The sequence below is a fragment of the Sceloporus occidentalis genome, unplaced genomic scaffold (genome assembly GCF_023333645.1).
Source record: "Sceloporus occidentalis isolate IW3139 unplaced genomic scaffold, rSceOcc1.0.p SCAF_6, whole genome shotgun sequence".
NCBI classification, from domain to species: Eukaryota; Metazoa; Chordata; class Lepidosauria; order Squamata; family Phrynosomatidae; genus Sceloporus; species Sceloporus occidentalis.
The window spans coordinates 76,436,056-76,457,856 of NW_028316986.1; positions in this window are offsets into that span (position 1 = coordinate 76,436,056).

Here is a 21,801-nt window from a genome sequence, read left to right on the forward strand (position 1 = left end):
TAAAGAGATAAGCCTCACCTCTTTGCATGTAACTGAGTAAAGAGACAAAAACCAAGATGCAAAAATGTCCAGTACTCATTAAGCAGAGTTGTTGTTTGACCCTGAGATTGTGACTTTGTAAAGAAAACACTTTACAATGCTCCCTATAATCCAGCAGATCTACAAGGTAGTTATACCTTTCTAATTGTTTAACATAATCACTTGGTCTACTTAGCTTATTACCATGGTCTACACCTGCCTGTTCACTAGACTCTCATCCAGTCACAACTCAGTATACCTTGACAGGAAGCCCCGCCTCTGGCACACGGCCCCACCCCCGGAAGGCAGAAACTCTGCCCCTGGCACGGCGAACCAAAAAGGTTCGCCATCACTGGTATAGGCTTTCCAATGTATACTAAACTCATGTTTGCTCAGACTTGACACAAGGTTTTTTACCACTGACATGCTAGTTAGTACATACAAAGAATCTAAAAGCAGGACCTTCTGCTTGTAAAATGGGAGGTAAAAAGTGAGGGCACATTCAGATGAAGGGGGAGAGAGAATTTTTTCCCCTCTTTCAAATCAGATTCTAATATGCTTATTCATGTGTTTATTTAAAAACATTTCTATACCACCATTCATCACATGAAATTCCAGGACAGTGTACAATATAAATATGTATTTAAGAGCCTAATACAGTACAATAAATCTAACATCCAACAGCTACAGTAAAAAGGGAAAAAAATAGTAACAGAGGCTGAGCAAAATGTTAACATGCTTGGCTACATAGGTATGCTTTAGCCTGAGGCCCCAAAGATTGTGAGATGGACTCTTCAGAGTGTGCTTTGTGCCTCTGAAGAGCCTTTAGAGGCTTTTGTGTCATCTTCGAAAGAAGCCATTTTGTATCCTTAATCTGGAACTCAGTCTCCCTCCAGGAATAATTTGGAGCAGAAAAGGGAACATTCTGGCAAGTGCATGCAAGTACAATGGCTTCCTCTGCCAATTTCTAGAATGCTAAGTGCTTTGGACACTGCTGGCATTCTCCCCCATATTAGATCACATATTCAAGGGCGCATTCTACATGGCAATGAGAAAATATTTGGTCTGTTTCAGAGGATGAAGCAAGGATGCTTATTACATTGCAGGCATTTGATCCTCTTCTCAACAGGGAAGGGTACTGCCTGCTTGAACAAAAATGCCTTGCCTGCTACACCAATAAACCTAACTCGGGGACTGGATGCATGTGAAAATACATGCCTCCCAAAGTGTTCCTGTGACCACAGCTACATTATAGATCTTTCACATATTTAGGAACTAAACCCTTCCCTAAATATGTGGCTCCTTAATTTCTCCAGTCTTCTGTCAACCCAGGCAAAATGTGGGGAAATCTCCCAGTTTGACGTACGGTGACATCTAATCTGCAATGCAGAAATAATGCGGTTTGACACTGCTTGAACTGCCATGGCTCAGTGCTATGGAATGTTAGGCTTTGTAGTTTTGTGAGATATTTAACCTTCTTTGTTAGAGAGCTGTGGTGCCACAACAAAGTACAAACCCATAGAATGGAGCCATGATAGGTAAAGTGGTGCCAGACTGCATTATTTCTGCAGTGCACATTACACCCAAGTATCTCCAAAGGTTCCCATGAAGTCAGCTAGTTGCTCTGTCTTTGTTTCACATCTGGATTTGTGTCTTTTAAGTACATTGTCATTATTTTATTGTTATGATTAAATGTCCAAAATCTGCATTTGAAACTGCCTTTCAGCTTTGATTGCAAATATCTGGCATCAGTTTGTGCCATATTTGGATGAGGTGCAAAAGCATTGCTTAAGCAGGTATTAATATAACATGCTGGAAGAGGGGAATTGGACAGGATAGACATCTAAACAATAAGATCAGAGGTAGGGATTTAAATTTCATAACAGTGAAACATTTAAAATATCAGAATGACTGGTTTGTCGTTTAAACACTCTCACAAACCCTAAGGGGGAATACTACTCTTACTAAATAAATTGCTATTTTGTAAAAGGCCAATTCAGTTAGTATAATGTATGCTCTGCATGGAAAGCATTAAAGATAAGACTATTTAATGTATAGAAGAGCAAATCTTGGCTAAGGCAAATCAATATGATTTCTGTAATGGTAACTACTGTCTCAGTTGTGAGAGCTGTTTGAGAATGGCAGTAAGCATGTAGGTAAGACACCTATGTAACCTGATTTCTCAAAAGCTTTGGTCACATAAGATGGGACATGTGATGTCACCAAGGTGAAGTAGACAAAAGGTAGAAGGTGGTCTGGAACTTCCTCTGGGTCATCTCACTGTGGAAGTGAGCATGAGGTTTTACTTTGGTAAAATCTGGCTAACAGTGTAACACGGCAACCCACAATTGGGGTGGGGGTGGTGGGGGTGGGGGTGGGGAGACATTTTTCAATGGACAGGCAAGTGGCAAAATGCACTCAGTAGTTGCAAACAATTGCTACCTTTCCTGCTAAGACTTGCATACCACATGGTCTTACATGTGGCACACACAATGTATGAGGAATGCAGTGTAGGTTTAGGAAGTTTTGCATGCCTTTTCTCACTATCTGGTTATTTGACTTCTTGTATGTTTGCTTTTTCACATCCACTCTCTTTCTGTATCACAGTAATCTGCAACTATTGTCTTTCTTCCCTCTCTCTACTCCATTACACCATATGTTTGATTATGGACAAGTAATTGTAACTAAAGGAATTTTTATGCGCTTTACAAGGAAGATTAAGCTTGTTCCTTTCTCTGCTTTCTAAGCCCTGTGGGTTAGTATGAGACTGTTTTTTGTTCAGCATTTGTCTTTTGTATTTAATTACCCTGCCTTTTAGATCCACTACTATCATATTTCCCAATATACACATGACATGTGCTGCTCCTGAGGCTTCTAGAAGGCTCACCACCACTCCTTGTGAAGGCCTCCCACAGCCCTAAACTATTGCTGTCACAGCTTATGTAATAAGAAATCCTACAAGTTGACTGAAACTTGCTTCAAATAGTCCGATAGGCCTAAATATGCATTGCTTTCTCCCACTATTACCCCTCTTTTCTCTTTCAGTGCACCAGTGTTGCACAGTGCAACATACATATAGACACCTTTTTGCTGAACCAGAGATTTCTAGTGCCAGTTGAGGATGGGTAGAGACAAGTCCCTAGGCTTTAAAGCAACTTTCATCTACAAAAATACAAGTTCCTCCTGTTCCAGTGCTAGCAAGGAGAATAGATTCTGGAAATTGAAAGGGAATGAAGATTAAGGAAGACACACACCCTGGCTGCCCATACTTTCTGTTGTTCTGAGTGGCACTCTGTACAGGGAATAGTCCCATCAGTGGAAAAGAAACTGTATCCAATACAGCCTGTTTTTCTCAATGTTTCTGTTATTTCAGTTCAAAATGTTATTCATTCATCTCTTTCCAGCTTTAGCTATTTCATTGTATTTAGACAGAACTAAAACCTGCATCTTCCTCCATTTTATTAGATCTAATTGTAAAACCTGCAGACACATCAGGAGAAGGCCTACTGCTGTGATCCTTTAACAATCTCTCAGGATGTGTTCCAAGAGTGGTGAAATGACTGTGGTTTTTTGCATAAGTCTTCTTCTTTGAAAGAACTGCCAAATCTTGGCAAATCTGCAGGCTGTAGTGGTTCCTGTATTGAGACAACACACATTTATCTGTATCCTGCTTCTATGTTTTACCATCAGATTAGCGAGTGAATGAAAAAGTCAGATGAAATTGTGGGCTTTATGGGGGAAATCTATGCATCATTTTAACATGTGCTGTTCATTTAGAAGATGTTATCAGCACTATTCATACTCTTCCAACCCCTCCCCCCCATACAAAAAAGGAAGAAATATTGGCATGCCAAAATTCAGATCCTGTGTCCCAAATAAAACCTGCACTAAGTATACTAATTTTATATAAAGCTGTATGCTTCATTTCTGAGGATGTGAAATTCCACCCAAGGAAGAGTGAAGGCAAGAATTATGCATTATGGATCCAGCTGAGGGAAGTGGGGGTGCAGCAGCAAATGTAACTAGAGGCTTTGGTGAAATGATGGATACATGGAGATTGGTCTTCTGATCACCCTCCTCCTTCACCTCCACCTCCACCTCCACCTCTTCTTCTTGTCATAGATTCTGCATTGTCAGTTTAGCTATAATGTCAGATTTATACCTGACAATCCCACCACCAAAAAGCAACACTTGAAACATCATAGCATTTTAGTGAAGCATTTCCAAGCTGCTTCAGATTGGGGTATTGGGAAAGAATGACAGCAGCACACTCCTGGATGCAGGGGACATCAAGAACGGAGGTGGAGGGACCTCTCTGGACCCTGCCACAACTGCTTTTCTCAAGGTACTCCACACCCGACAGATGTCATTTTACAGCACCCCAATCTCCAGCACCTTGGAAATGCTTCACTTGGGCCACTGCCAGACTGCAAAGGTCTTTTCCCCCAAGCCATTAACACCTGTACAAGTAAATCCCCAGAAGTTAAGAGATTATGAAGTCCATTTTACAGTCTTGTAACTGCTTAACAGGATGCCAAAGCTTTCAGCAGCCATTGAAGATGCCATGTAAAATTGTACCAAATTTAGGGCAGGGGGGAGAGATACCATTACTGAGCGTAATATTGATATTCAGTACAACAGTAGACAGGAAAATTCTATATTTGTCATACATGGCGTCCATTTTGTGATAACTGTATTTTTTTTTGTTATGTTAAATAAATGCCCAGGCATGTAAGCTAATTCTGTAACCAAATCTTGGGAAAGTTATTTTTTTTAATGGGCCCTGCTGACTGTAGGATGCCGAGAGTTGTGGGGAATTTTTTTTTTAAATCAGACTCTGGCCAGGTTGCAGGTTGATTTGGAAGTGGACCTAGTCCCTAATGTAGAGCCAAACAAGGGTCTTGAGCTCAGGCCAGTGCTGGTCCTTTTGATGCCTGTTCCCTAGAAAGTATTAGCCAGAATCCCTTTGGTGTCTAATGCATGTGAAAGTTCCTCTGTGGAAGATGTTGCACATTTTTATCTGATGACAAGCATCCTTATTAGGTTCAAAGTTGTAGAAGCAGAGTTGCACATGAGCTGCCATTGCACAGGCAGATGTGCATGCAGCTTCACATGAAGTGGATGAGCATATTGAGAAACATGTACATTTGATTGTGCTTTTGGCTGTGCAAGGTTGCCATCCACCAAGATCAATGGAGCATAGCCCCAGGAACAACAGAGTTCTCTGGAGTACAGAATTTAGTGGAACTGTCTTATGAGTAAGCAGATAGCACTCTAAATTTCCAGTTTTGCAATTAATAAAAGAGTGATACATGATGACATGAATAGACTCTCTTCTCTCATGAGGGGGTCCCTCTGGATCCACTGCTTTAAGATAATAATACAGTATAAGGTTCTTCACCTGGCAGTTGCTGATCTAAACTTCATCTTATTGTTTAATCTGCAATAGTTAGGAAATGGGATTCAATATCCATACACAGCTAATGAGGGTGAATTACCCATCAAAACTCTTTTGTCCTAGAAGCCCCCTACAGGAGAAGTTTCCATTTTGGCACACTTCCTGCTATATTTCTTTGTGAGTTTGCATTTTAGTTTGTGGATTATTAGAATTTTCAAGGGCCCATCCACATTATCCTGTGATAGTGCTATACTGTATTTCCATTTTTAACTGCTATGACTATATCATATGAAAATCCAGGGTTTGTAGCTAGATGAAGCTTCTGGAGTCCTCTTGCTAAGAATTCTGAATACCCGCCTTAACTTCAGGTCCTAGGATCCCATAGGACTGAACCATTAAAATTGGAATTATAGACTTCCAGTTGGGATATGGCACCTCGCTGGACAGACTCCTAAGGTCTCCAGGAGACGTTCTGGTCAGTAGCGGGAATCCGATCTCTAAATTTATTTTTGGAGCCCTGAAAATTCCTCTTAGGTATAAGAGGATCAGAGGGGGCTTGACGGAGGGTCCTAAACTCGTACCCTGCGCTGGGATCAGCGATCAGCAGAAGTAAATCTGCTCCCGGACAAGGGTGCGGATCGAAAAGCTGGGATGGGGGACCCAGAGAGCAATCAATGCCCGTGGCAAGACTCAGTAATGGAAAGTGTTTGGTTTTTTTTTTTTTTTTTTGCTTTCCGTATGCGCCTCCAACCTTTTAATGTTATTTTTCTTTTTGAAGCTGTAGCAAAGTGGATACTAGATTTTCTCCAAAATTAACTGCTACAATTTGAACCATTAAATCTGGGTAGAAAGGAATAATTCTTTTATGCCATTTTAAGAAGAGGAATTTTTGAACTGATTTGGAATAGTGGTGTCTCTTGAATACTAACTGAATACTAATTGAATGAAACTTTGGATTTCAGAATTGGAATAATTTGGTTTTTGTGGAGAATTACTGGATTTATTGTTTTTGAATTTTTGGATGGGACTTCTAGGGAATGACTTTTCTTTTTGGAATTACTGACTTGTTGACTTTTTTTGACGGGACACAGCAAATTATAGTGAGGTGGCAGACGCCGAAAAATATAAGAAACCTCAGGGAAAAAAGAGAGAGTAATCAGCAGCGATTGAATTGTCCTTGAGAACCCAGCTGTGTTTTGAAGACCGTGGAGGAGGAGTGAAGGGGGGAGTGAATATGTGGAGGGTGTCTGGAGTTGGCTGTGAGACGGAGCTGGAGCGTGGAGTGAGTGGGGAGAGCGAGAGGATGAGACGGAGTTCAGGAAAGACCTTGCATAAGAGGGAGGAGTTGGAGGACTAGGCCAGTTGGAGAAGGAGTGCAAAAGGAACTGGAGAAGGAAGACGGAAGAAAGAAGACGGAAGTATATTAAAACATAGACTTAGGAAAAGTTATAGAATAGAGAGGACGGACAGATAGAAAGGCCGGAAGTCTGTGTATCTTTTTAAAGAAGTAGATAGAGATAGGACCGGAAATGTATATTTTTTTGAAGAACGTATAAAGTAACAGAAGCAGGACGAACTATATAAGAATTGTTTAATAGTTGTCTTTAATAGCATTGAGAGAGGTTGTAATTTGTACAAACTTTGGGACAAGTGAAAAAAATAGTGAAATATTTGGGGATTAATATTACAACAAAAATTATGGATCTTTTTGCAAACAATTATGGGAAAATATGGAAGAACATCAAAATGGATTTGGAAAGATGGCAAAAATTAAATATATCATGGTTAGGTAAGATAGCTATTATGAAGATGTCAGTTCAACCAAAAATAATTTTTCCAAAGTCTGCCTATTATAACAAATGATACACCATTTAAAACCTGGGAGAGGGATTTATCAAAATTCATTTGGAATAATACAAAACCAAGAGTAAAAATGAAAATTTTATATGATTCAACAGACAAAGGGGGTGTAGCATTACCTAATTTAAAATGGTATTATTATGGATGTGTACTTGATTGGATATTAGACTGGATTAGATTAGATAACAAAAGAACCTTAAACTTGGAAAAAATGGACTTAAAATTTGGATTGCATGGTTACTTGTTTTATGAATAAATCAAACTTGATAGTAACTTTAACAACTATCTTGTTACAAAATGTTTGATGAGAATTTGGACAAAATATAAGATAAAATAGTGTTCAAATATCCCCTTATGGGTATCCACTAACAAAGCTATGTTTGCAAGGGAATAATTTAGAAAAAATGTTTGGGTGACATGCGGAAATTACAAAAGTCAAGAAAGACAAAAGAGTGATGAAAACACAGGAAGAATTATTGATTGAAGGTTACTCATGTAATTGGTTTGCATACAGACAAATTAGGGAAAGATTTATGATGGATATGAAAGGAGAAGGAATAGGATTAGTGGAACCGGAGTTAGAAAAATTAATAAAGGAACCAAATAAACGGATTTCAAAATTATATAAACTGATATCAAGGTTTGAACTGGAAGATGAAATGGTTAAAGAGTTTATGTTGAAATGGGCAAAAGACTTAAAGGAAATAATACAATTAGATGAATGGGAGATACTATGGAAATGGAAAATTAAATAAATTATAAGTGTAGAATTAAGGGAAAATATATACAAATCAATGTATAGATGGTATTTGACCCCATTTAAGTTATCAAAAATGTTTAAGCAGAATAAAAATACATGCTGGAAATGCCAAAAGGAAGTCGGAACATACTTACGCATGTGGTGGAATTGCACTAAAGCTACAGTATTCTTGAAAAATATTCATGTAGAATTGAAAAAAAATTAAATTTAAGGAAAGACCAAATGCTAAAATGTATCATTTGAATTTGATGGATAATTTAAAGTTGGGTAGAAAGAAGGAAAAGATTTTATTTTTCACAATAGCAGCTGCGAGAACAGTGTTTGCCAAATATTGGAAGAAGGAGGAAAATCCTACAATAGAAGAATGGAGATTGAAAATGATGGACATATACGAAACGGACAAGTTGACAAACTTGGTGAAAAATGGCTCCTTGGATAATTTTTATAATGAATGGGAGATATGGAAGGAATATATACAGAGAGAGTAAAGGGAAGAACTACATTTGGCTTTGATGGAAGATTAATTTAAAGATAATTTTTTAAAAAATATAAGGCATAAAAATGTTTAGTGTGTTTGAAATTCACAATATGGATAGCATATAAAAATGTATAATATATTATGAAAGATGCATCAGTTTTAAGTAAAATATACAGCATAAAAGTTTGTTGTTAAGATAAAGAATTTAATGGTACAAGTAAAAATGGTAGGTATGTAGGAGGAATTCAAGAACCAAGAAAGTACAACAAAGTTTAGAAAAGATAATTTGGAATTTTTTGTTGTGTGAATTTTTGAATGTTTATTTTTCAAAAATTGTGTGAAGTATTTTTATTATTCAATTTTTAAAAAATGGAATTATAGTGGTATAATTATGTAGTGTAAAAGGGCCCCTGGTATCAGTGGATCACATGGAGTCTTAGGAAATTTTCCTGCTGCTCTGGGTCTTCAGATATAGAAACACACCCCAAGCTGAGCAGGATAGGGAAAGGGAAAAGTGTGGTTTTATTGTGTGAGGGGATTTTAAAGCCTAAGCACACATCACCACTCATTTCCAGTGGACAGCAGGATTCCCTGTCTCAGCAAAAAGTGTTTGTATGCAGTCGTGTACCTAGTGTTTGTGATACCTGGGACGGATCATTTTTAACACCTCTGGTGTTCCTTGAAATGCTCTAATAATGAACACCAGAATCCAGTCATTCACCATAGACCAGGCTACTTCCACTATGCTGACTGGTTCCTTCCTCTTTTATTACCACTTAGCTTCCCTGCCTTATCCAGTGAGCTGTCTAAATACCCCGAAGGCACCAGATCCTGTCTGCTCTTGGAAGCTAAGCAGGGTCAGCTCTTGGATGGGAGACTGCCAAGGAATTCTTGGTGGTGTAGGCTACATTTCAGAAGAAGGAACTGGCAACACCATCTCTGAGCATTCTTTGCTTAAGAAAACCCTATGAAATTCATGTGATCACAAGTCAACAGGTGACTTGAAGGTGTGTGCATGAATGTTCCCATGCGCACACACACAATGATCTTGTGAATGGCAACATGGTGGTACTCTAAGATTACACTTTTTAACTAATTTGATTTGGTGAAGATTTTCCCTTCATATTATAAACCCTGACTCTTTTTATCCCTGAGTTTAAAGATCACCAATGCCAATGCACATCATCCTGATATGAAGGAGTAATGGCACTGCCTAGATTAATCAAGATGCATATCGAACTGTGCAAAACTTCTGGTGGGCAATTATCTTCCCTTTCTTTTTTAAAACTAAAACTTTAATCAGTGGACAGTGATCAGCCCTATATAAATTTTAATCGATTGCCAAACCTTCCAAAGATTCTATGTACTTGCAGATTTCAGATTTCTTTCCAAAACAGAGTTTGGGGAATGACATGAAAAAAATTCATTTAAAATTCAAAGGGGGGGGGGGGGGGATACAGAAGGAAGCAGGGCTGTAACATTTTCCTAGCATTTTTTCAGTATGGCTACTGAGACAGCAAGGCCACCTGCTGAGTGGATGTGTGCATGCGTGAGCAAGCAAGCAAAGTGAGCAAGCAAGCTTTGCATGCATGCTTGCCCACTTTCCCACCTACTCTCTCTCTCTCCTTTCTAGTCTCCCACACGTGCATACAGCAGCAACAGTTTGGTAAAATAAAGCCTTATCATAATAGAAACAAACTCAGCAGGCAAATGGAGAGAAGTGCATTTCTCTTTCTGGCTGCACAAGTCAAAGCACTTTAGATCTCTTCTGGTTGTAAAAGCATGAAAGAGGGTCATAAAAGAGTACTTTTTGCCAAACAGATTTTTCCAGCTTGGCCAAAAAACCCAAAAAACAAACAAACAAAAAAACACTTTTACAACACTTGTATGACCCTCTCCCACACTTTTATGATGGAAGAGAATGAAAGTGCTTCAATGTCATGAAGAGATAGAAAGAGATATTTGCTGCATTCTGTTTGCCTGCATTCTGTTTCTAATTCAATAAGACCGATAACCTTCTGTCAGGGCATTTGGAGCAGAGCATGCACTGTCAGATGGTGAGTGGAGGGGCCATTGAGAAAGTGGTGGACCTAAGGGCACTCCCTTATTGGCTCACCTAGAGCAGACCGTATCCACTGCACCATGCTTGGTGCATCACTGTTGGTATGAATGTTGTGTCTGTGCACTCAATGCTACACACACACACAGCCAGAATCAAGAAGATAGGACTGGGGAGAGAATGGGTAGATGCATGCACTTGGCAGGAAGGTGGAAAAAAGATGGTCAGCCATGTCACTCTTGGTTGCCATATTATCAGATTTGCTGTTTACCCCAGTTTCACTCACACCCTAATCCAGGGGTAGACAACCTTTTTGAGCTGGGGGCCAGGTTGGTGTCCCCCAGACAACGGGGGCGGGGGGGGGCGGGCGAAGCCAAAAAATAAATAATTAAATAATATAGGACAACATTTTCAAATGTAGGACACATTTTTTAAAAATGGAGAACATGAGAAAAAGTTTGATGATTTTTTTAAAATGTTAATATAAATTCATGTTTCTTAGGCATGATCAAAATGGAGGACATTTGGGCATTATTCCTAGACAGATGGCAGAAATGTACTTTCCTTTCTGGCCAACCCCCCCTCCCCCCATTCCAAATAGCACATTTGGGCATCGAACATGGCTTTACTTAAGATGGCCTCTTGCATATTTCAGAGGCTTATTGCATAACCAAACTCTTTGGGTTTCACACTGAACGTGGGTTCACATGGCTATGCATATTGAACATGTCAAGGTGGTTTCACAGTTCTTGCACCAAGTGTACTTCTCAGAAGTGTGTACTTGGTCAAGGGACTTTGGTTTTTCTTCACTGTGCATGAGTTTGTAAAAATCACAGCAATTTACAGTGGCCTTGCCTCAGAGGCTTTCTGCTATCAATGGCGGGATACAAACGGGCAGGGGAAGACGTCTTGGAGGTGTATTCTGCTGAATACGGAGCCTCCAGACCGCCCGCCCCGGGGGCGTGGCTCAGGAGATGGGGCTTCCACATGGGGGGCAGTGAAGACGCCTCACCTGGGGCCGTTTCTGACCCGCAGTTTCTAAACCGCCGCCTCGGAGGACGCTGCAAAGAGAGAGGCAGCTTCCTCACGGGCGGCCAAAAACAGGGCTTTTTTTTTTCCTTTGCCGGCTGGCGGATGCGCAGCTGCGCAGCTGCAGCGCTAAGCAGCGGCGGCAGAAAGCCTATGTGCACATTTAAAGTGCCCAAGCCCCTTTAAAACTTTTTCCCTCACCCTGCCCAAGAACAATGGTGGTCTCCTGCCAGCTGGTGATCAGCTGGTGTTGGCATCCTTGTCCACTTGCACTTTGCCAGTGTCACCAGCATCATAGATGCCTCCTCTCCTTTGGTCCCCGCGCTCTTGCTGAATCTGCAATGCACAGGTCTCCGCTGCCACCGCTGTCCCCCTGCCATCCCCCATCACCTCCCTTGTACATATGTAAATATTTAAAGTTTTAGGGGTTTTTTATTGTTAGGTGAAAATGGCACAGGAATGTGTGTAGGGGCTCACTTTAAAGTCCAAACTTTCCAAGCAGCGCATGCGTACATGTTGCTCTAGGGTTAGGGTTAGGGTTAGGGTTAGGGTTAGGGTTACAAGTCTTAAAATGCGCTGCAGCTGTGCTGCAGCTTCCACACCTGCATGGCAGCTGACGCTGCAATTAAAGCCTGACTGCAAACTGCGCATGTTCCAGGACCCCGACTCATTATGTGACGCAGCAGACACAGAGCTTTTAAATGGGCAACTTAAATTAGCGGCGCAGCAATTCTGACGTACCGGTGCAGCAGCTTACAGACAGAGCTGCGCAGCTGCGCATCAAACGGAAAAGAAGCGGAGAAAAGCAGCACCTTTTTAATGCCGCCTCTTCCCGCTTGGGGCGTGCGGGGGGCGTGTTCATGGCGGCATTCAGGTAAGGCCCGTCTGAAGGCTCTACCTTCATGACGTCATGAATACACCCCTTTTTGCCCGTCTGTATCCCGCCAAAATCACCATTAAAGAACCAAAAACACACATAAAAGCCACTTTGGAAAGTCACACTCTCTTGGCTTCAGAAACAGTGTGTGCATGCCTCTCAAGCTGACTCCTATCATCATCATCATCATCATCATCATCATCATCATCATCATTATCATCATCACACTATCACTGTCAAAACAAGGGAGACTTGTTAGCATTAAAAGCACCCAAAACACACTTTGGAAGGTGACACTCACTCTGTGGTGGAAATTCCTTGTTGAAATAGAAAGCTATAGAAAGATGGAGTCACCTTTGTCAGCCAGAGAGATAGTTTTTAAAATAGAGGCTTGGAGTTTAGAAAAATTAGAGCAAAGGAACAATGAGTGCATCTTGACCTAAATGGAAGCTGGCACCAGTAAAAAAGACATAACATAAACTACTGAGATAAGGATACATTGTTGATGTTTAAAAGCAAGGTTAGAAGGAAGGCTACTAAATTCCTAAAGGAGGTGGTAAGGAGTGATGATGCAGTTTTAATGTATGCATGTATTTCTGTTCTGATTGTAAGAATTCTGTATGTTTAAATTGTAATTAGCCAATCAGGTGTATTGAAGAAGCTTCTTTGTCTTCAATAATATAAAAAGAGCCATTTTGTCTTGTTCGGGACCTCAGCTTTTTGGAACTTGAATTCCACTGAGTTCAATGTTTTCCTTTGTCGACAATTGGAAATAAATTTATGGATTTTCAATCTACTAGGTCTTCTTGTCAATCATTGCTATGCCAGGCCTAGATTTTTAAGTTTCCTGAAATTTCTGTTACATCTCAGCTTAAGAAACAGTGCCTGCATGCCTCTCAAGCTGACTCATATACTCATCATCATCATCATCATCATCATCATCATCATCACACTATCATTGTCAAACCAAGGGAGGCTTGTTAGCATTAAAAGCACCCAAAATAAAAATTTAAAAAACCTTGAGGCCTCTGGCCACTCACCACCTCTTCCTTCCTCCTCTTCCTCCTCCTCCTTCTTCTCCCCCTCATCCTCCTCTTCCTCCTGCACCTTCTGCTCCTCCTCCTCCTCTTCCTCCTCCTCCTTCTGCTCCCCCTCCTTCTCTTCTTCCTCTTCTTTCTTCTCCTCCTCCCCCTCCTCCTCTTCCTCCTCCCCCCTCCCCCATGCGCCGCGCGGCCTGGGGGCAGGACAGAGGAGGCAGAGGAGAGGGAGGTGGGCGGCGCGGGCCCACGTGGGGAGGCAGGGAGGGCGGAGTGGGCTTGCATGGGGAGGCGGGGAGGGCAGCGCGGGCCCACGTGGCGAGGCAGGGAGGGCAGCGTGGGGCTTCCCCCTTTGCCTCCTCTGCCCCAGGCCGTGCGGCCCTCCTCTTCCTCCTCCGCGCGGTGGAGGAGGACAGCGCGGTCAAGCGGCCCAGGAGGAAGAGGAGGTGGAGGAGGAGGCGGAGGCGGCGGCGGCAGCGGCAGGACCAGGCTAGGGCCGGTCCTGCCGCCTCCGCGGGCCGCATCTGGCCCGCGGACCGGGGGTTGCTGACCCCTGCCCTAATCTATAACCAGATGGTCCAAAAGAAATTCAAATTCCTTTCCAAAACCTAGCCTTTCTTCCCTCCTGCTGTTTTCAGGTTTTGAGACTGAAACTACAGGGAGTGGAATGCTTCTGACCTGGCAACATTATACAATAGCTCAGGCCTCATGCCTGGGCTCTTGTTGTCTTCCCCATTCCAGGAAGAGATTGACTGGATTATAGTTTCTGTACATCTAAATCCAAGACTTCGTGACTTAAATCACTGAGGATTGATGGATATAATATTTTCCCATGTTGAAATCTGTGGTAATTGTCTTTCCGGTGGCATTTTTTGCAAGTTGAACTGATCTTATCCCTGCTTGGAAATTGCATGAGAAGAGGAGTGGAGTTTTTGCTGGCTATCCCTCATTCCTTCACCACCCACACTCTGGGGAAGAAGGTATGAAGAAGGTGCCCCCACTGTAATTCAGGAAGTGTTCTGAAAAGTTACTTTTTGGATTATACTTCCCAGAATCCTTCAGCCTTCTGGGAGTTGTAGTAGCCACCTTGAGTCCCTGTACTGGGAGGAAGGCGGAATATAAATAAACATATAAACTTTAATAATAATAATAATAATAATAATAATAATAATAATAATTCTCCTGCATAAGTATTGGGAGAAAATGGAAAGTGTAATCTCACTGCCCTCTGGCAATTCTAATCATATATGGATCTTTCTGGCCCTACTATTAGGCAGAAAGAGGCAACCACCTCCAGTGGCAGATAGCATGGAGGTAACAAATGCAAGCTGCATGTGCACAAGTTGCTCATAAGCGAGTTTGCTGCCCATAGGAATCCTGTCACCAGCAATGAAGTAAAATGCAAGGATTCATCCAACTGGCTTCTGTATTTGGAAAGGGGAGAGCCAGTGTGGCAGAGTCATTTGAGCTCTAGAGACCAGGACCTGGGGTAAGTCACATTCTCTCAGCCTCAAAGGAAGGCAGTTAGTAAGCCCACTCTAAATGAATCCTGCCAAGAAAACCCTGTGATAGATTCACCTTACGGTTGCCATAAGTCAGAAACAACTTGAAGGCACAAAATAACAAGAAGGATATGGAAAGATTGTGTAGGCATCATCTTGTCCTTTTACTTCAGCAACAAGACTGGACCCAGCCCAGGGTGAATGCTGAAACAAAGAAAGAAATACCAAGAAGGAGGTTCTGATCTGCTTATTTATTGATGCCCCAGCTGGGGTCATGAAGCTGGCACAGTGGTCACATCCTGAACACATTTCCTTCCATAAGAACTAATGATTGGGCTAATGGGAATTATATATTGCAGAGAACAGTCCCACATAAAAGAGACAAAATATCCTAATTTGAAAGATTTTTGGACACAAATAGGAATGTACATTTAGAAAATGTTCCTCCATGAGCTTGTAAAGTAATATTAAATTACACGTTAGACTGTTTCAAAGTCAAAAAATTTAATAGCGGAGGATGAATAACTTTGCCTTTAAATTAATTATGAATATTTTAAACAAATTAGTTTCAAATGTCAGTACGAGTTTGGATAAGGACACATTTGGAGGGAATGCTACAGAGAAAGAGTGCAGCTCAGTAAAAGTGTACTGAAAGAAATGCAAAAAAGAAAAGAAAAAGAAAAATCCAGGAATGATATGAAGCATAAAAACTGCCAGCGTGCACAATGGGCAAAATCATTGTCTGACATTACAGCTCTCATTATAGATTAATAATAATAATAATAATAATAATAATAATAAAGTTTATTTATAAAGCACTGTAGGTTTAAGAGAAAATGTCCAATATTGGTGTAAATTAGGAATGAATTATAGACTAAACTCTAACTCTCAGCAACATTTTTATTGTTTAAAAAAAACCCTAAGTGATTTAAAAGCATAGTGCATGTAGGCCAATTATAATCCATTTTTACAGAAGAGGTGTACAAATTATATTTCCATTGCATTAATCTATTTATTCTTGTTGTTAAAACACCATTACTTTCACTGTCCATTAATTAAAATGATATGTGGTTTGTTATTCAGAGAGGTTGGAACTAGAAAACCACATTCAATGTAGCTGCAGCTTACTTGTTACTTTTTAATAATTAGGGTATAATAAAGTCACATTTCAAAAGTAAAACTTGTGTGTGTTTGTGAGAGACAGAGAGAGAGAGAGGGAGGGAGGGGAGAGAGAGAGAGAGAGAGAGAGAGAGAGTCAGCAATCCTTGATGGTTAACCAACAATCCATTTCCCAATTATTTTTCAAAGCTTTTAGAGACACTCTGAACAGAATTTTTCAAGTTTTACAGTTAAAAAAACTTCATTTATTTTAAGCAATGAAAAAGACAACATTCCATGAATTGGTCCACCAACTTCCCAGGAACTGTTCCATTGCTTCAACCACCATTTGCTGATGGCTTCTGCAGAGAAGGCAACTCCAACAGCACTTCTATGGAGAAGAAGACACCAGCCTGCCCACCTGCAACAAACAGCCCTGAAAATGGGCTAAGCAAAGTGTATCTGCTAGAAGATGGTTCCCATAAGCCCTCATAGTGGCCAGAGCTGAAGAGAACTGTAGGGCAAAATCATCTGGAATTCCACAATAGGAATACCATATTAGGAATACCTACTCCTGCTCTAGAAAAGACGGGCAGAGCAAAATTGGGCTCGTTTTGCATTGATGGTACCTTCCCAAGGTGCATTTGTATTAGTGACACAGAGTCAGTGGAGGAAAGAATAAGGGACAAATGGACTATGTCTTGCCAACCCTTGTTGTAAAGCTCCAACCTGTCAGTCCTAGGGACTGGAGGCTAAGGCACAAAACAAAACAGGCCAGGTCAGATAAAATTACACAAGAGGCATCTAAAGGTTGTAGGAGGGTATTAAGGTGGAATTAAGGTTCCAAGGCAGGCAAACAGAGATCAGGAAGACCAAGTCAGGAAGTGGTCAAAATAAAAGGGAGGCAACAATCTTTGATTGTATAGGGGCAGAGGGCAAAAGGGAGGACAATTTGTGCAGTAAATCCAACACATTGACTACTGTCCAGAAACAGATTGGAGTCCAAGGTCCTGTATGGCAAAATGTAGTTCCTCGTGTAGAACTGTGCTACAGTTGTTCATTCCACACACCCCAGACTTACTGTTGTACTACTGCAGACAACCCTGGCCATTCTATGGTAGGTGGAGAGTTTGGAGGAAAGTTTGGAGAAGCAACTGTCTAGCCAGACACAGAACGATTATTTCATCTTCTGGGGCCCTCCAGAGGTTTTAGTGGATGGCATAATCAGTCTCTTTCTGGCTAAAGGAGCATAGCCAGACACTTTTCCAACCTCCTGTTCTTGCCACCAACCACAGAATGGCTATGAGGAGGGAAACTTTTGTAGTTGTGTAGAATGGATAAGAATAAAAGGGATTTAAAAACCTTCCTATTTCGAGCTGCATTCCCCGAATGAAGCTCCAGATAGCCTTCCTTCCTCTCCTGCCGGCAAGATGGTCGGCTGATTGTGTTTTTAATCTGTTTTTAATCTGTGTACATTGTTATTTGGTTGATGTTTATTATTGTGTATAATTTTATTATGTTGTTCACCGCCCTGATCGATGGAAGGGCGGTATATAAATAAAATTTTTATTATTTATTATTATTATACCAACCTCTGCAATGACTGAAGAAGGAGAAGGAGAAGAAGAGATAAGCAATTGCAAGGTGGACTTACACCTGCATATGCCAACAACAGACCACCTTTCTAGGGACAAGGACATACACTGCTCCAAGTATATATGTGAAGGATTCCTGTCCGACTATAACTGCTGTCCTCCTTTATCATGATTAAAAATTTTACCAGTTCAGGGGCAGACCAAAATGTTTTGTTGCCTGAGATAAAGCAGCAAATGGCGCACACATACACATGTAAGTTAAGATGCACAATACCCAAATCCAGCCAAGTAATTTTGGTATAGGAGGCAGGAAATTGCCCAAGCACAACTCCTCTTCTCCAGCAATAAAAACACACACAACACTAACAATTATAACAATTGCTGCCCTTTCATAGCACCCAGATTCTGCAGCCTGAGGAAACACACTCTTTTCCGTAACAAGAGGGCTGGCTCTTATTACATTCTTGTTATTTTACTGCAGCAATGCTTAATCACAAATTGTTTTATTCTAAAGCCTTCATCAAGAGCAATCTTGGATCTTCAAATGAGCAAAGGAAAACTGTAAATTGTAACCATCTGGTGTTAGGAACCTGATCCAAAAATATTTTTCAACTGTGAAACAGGGTGTTCAGCCCAAATGGCTGCTCTGACATGTCTTCCATGGGAAGAATGTCATGAGTTCAGTGCGGTCCTAGAGAAGCTTGAGACACGGTCTGAACAACAGCTAGACAGAGAGAGGAAACAGCAACATTCATTGGCAAGGTACATGTGCCTGCACCACTCCTCTAATAGTCTGATATGCTGTATGTTCCCTAGCTAGAAAATGAGTGAACACTGAGACCAGAAAACAGCTGCAGAAGGGAGGCAAATGAGGTGGAATCAATGGATGGTACTTGTTCATTGCTGCTGTTCCTGTATTGTTTATATATTTCCGTTATATATTACAATGGTTTGTGATTCCTACTGTCCTGTGTTGTCCCCATTAGAGAGGAGCAGATGGTATGAGTCATATATTATCAGAAGATATAATTAAGTGGAAAGTGTTTGCATTGTTTCTTGACTAGGATGGTTCTCTTGAGTCACTCTATCTTGGAAAAATACCCCAGTCAGTTTGTATCAGCAAGGAGACAAAACTCTCTAGGATTTTAGATTCAAGGATGTTCTCACCATTATGGCTCCTATAAGGTGAGCATGTGGTAGGCATAGCTCGTAACCCCTCTTATGAGTTTTAGGAGAAAAACCTTTTTTGGGTGGGAAAGCTATGAAAGCTTAAGAATTGCTCCATGAGTAAACTAGAGCTTTGTTGTTCTAACTTAACTGCATTAAACTCTAGCTTTAGCTTTGTAACAGATTAACTTGGTCACTCCCCCCCCCCCCCCCCAGACACATATGTTTTATTGCATCACAAAAGTAATTTTATCACCTTTTGGTTTTGTGAAATAGACATTCAAAGGAAAGGAAAAATACCAATTTGAGTGTGGGTTTTAAACTATCTTCAGTGCAAGGGACTACCTGGGCCCAGGCTATCTCCAGGCTGAGGCTTTGAAGACTGGTGGAGGAAAAACAAGGAAAAGGCCAGCCTAACCTCCTTTGGAAAGGCATTTCATAATATAGTGGTAGCTACTAAAAAGGCCCTAACTTGGTCACTTTTTTGAATGTTGTGATCAGAAACTGGAAATGTAACAGTTTTGAATTACAGTTCTCACAGTCCTTCAGCCTTTCTATGGCCTCTGGTTGTGAAATGGGATACATATTTTAAGCAGGGTCAACTCTCAGTTTAAGGAAGCCTTCAGAAAAGTGTCTTCTTATAGGTAGAGTCCTTATTAGATCTGTGCTAGATCCATGCAATGGGTTTATCTGGTGGTGGCAGCACATAGAACTCCAATCATTGTTGCCTTGGTGCCTATAATTTAAATTTCCCACAGTGTTACAGATAAGGCTTTGCCGACATTTCATTGCATTTTAAATTATAAATGCTCCCAATCATCAAATGCTGTTAGAAAATATAAGGTTCCCCAGAGCCTTAGGGCACTGTTTGTTAATACCATTCCTGATTTTTTTAAAAAAATAAATAAATAGCATAATAAATGTGACGTATCTGTACAGGTAGAATTACTAACAAACATCTGGGATATACAATGCTACAAATCACCCTCAACTCGAAGCTGTCAATGCATATGTTGCTGTTACATGCTTTCAAATCAGTTCTTACTCATGTGACAATTCTATCCTATGAGGGTTATTTTGCATGATTTGTTCAGTGTGGGTTTGCCATTGTTTTTGTCTAGGGCTGAGAGAGTGTGACTTGTTCAAAGTCACCCAGTGAGATTTCCATGGTTGAGTGGGGATTCTAACCTGGGTCTCCCAGAGTCATACTTCAACAACAACCACTAAACCATACTGCTCTTGCACTGTGTATGACTAGGGTGCTTTAAGAACCCCTAAATCTACACTCTCTCTTTAAAAAAGAGCACTAGGTGAATAAAGTTGCTTTTATTTTTTGCTTGGGTGGGATGCCTCCTCATTTCAGAGACAGAAGGAACCAGAGATATGTGGTGCTTCCCCTGAAGACTAACTGAATTGGATACAGGTAATGGCTGAACTCCTACATTGTTCAGTGCAAGAGTTCTGGAAGTGGTATCACTATGTCACTCTATTCTCTGTCCACTGGACTCTGTGACTTGTGGAGAACAGGGGGAGAGGTTGGAGAAGCATCTGGCTATGCTTCATAGCAGACACAGACTTGACTCTCCACCAAGATTTTCTAGGTCTCAGTGGATGTTCTTATTGGTTTGCATCTGGCTATGGGACATAGTCAAACATTTCTCAGATGCTCCCCTTTACTGCTCTCCACCAGCCATGGAATGGTCATTCAGGAGGGCTATTGCAGCAAAACCAGGAATCCTGGGGAGGTGGGGCATTGATCACTGCAGGAGGAGGAAAATAACACCAACTTCTGCAACAATAACAACAACAACAGATATACACAGGGATAAAGTGCCACTAACAGGATGCTGGCCATTATCTAGATTGAAACATTAAATTTAAGTTAGCCATGACAATATCGAATGGATCTCATTATGACTTGATCTACATTTCTTTATGGCATTTTCTCTTCCTTTTAATTGCAATAAAATAATGCAACTTTTATGTGAAGCCAAATAAAATACTGTTATTTGTTTTCCTATCCCACATAAAACTTTGAAAGATTGGCTTTACATCTAAGCAGTTCTGATCCTTGGTCTGAATAATTTCATACTCTGGAGCCATTAACCAGATAATCAGTAATAATGCAATGCAAATTAAACAATATAACAACATGACATCTATTTTAGAAAGGTTAAGGACCACATGTATTTAAAGCTGTATTTAAAAATGGTTGAAAATAATGTTTGTGTCTATTCCCTCATTCATTGGTGACAGTTGCTGTTTTCTGAGGCTGCCTTTTCCCAATGTGTCAGAAAGCTTATAAAATGCTACTGAAGAACTATTATGCTAGCCTTTCTGTGGCTGCACAGATTATTAATATTGGTTTACCCTGAAATAATAATAATAAAGTGTAGATATGGATGGTCTTGTCTCAATATTTACCAGACTTGCGATTGCCAGTTGGCTGTTTGCAGACATATGTGGGCTGGCCAGAGGCTTCTTTCTAACTGCTCAGTACTTCCACAACTCTTTATTTTTGAGAAAGTCTGGCTGAAGACCCACCAACCTAGCTTAGATCCAGTGGTTAATATTCCTATATGCTGTTTTTTCTTGTTCTAGTGAGAGATATTACAGACAGCTATCTAGAGATGTAGTGACCTTCAGATACAAATAGGAATCAATAGTTGCTTGGATTGTACCTTCAACAGATCCCAGGTAGCATCTTGATATTTTTAAGTTTTGCCTTTAGGATGTCTTCCCATTCCCTCTGGCAGATTCAGCCTTCAGATGTTGCATGAACAAACCCCTTCTGCACCAGGCTGGTAGCTCTCCAATGCTCTCTGTTCAATGGATCCCTGCCAGTAGTGGGAGGTGATATCATCTTGGGAAGTGCCAGGCCTGAGCATCTAGAGTAGACTTAAATTTCCCAGGCTGAAATTGG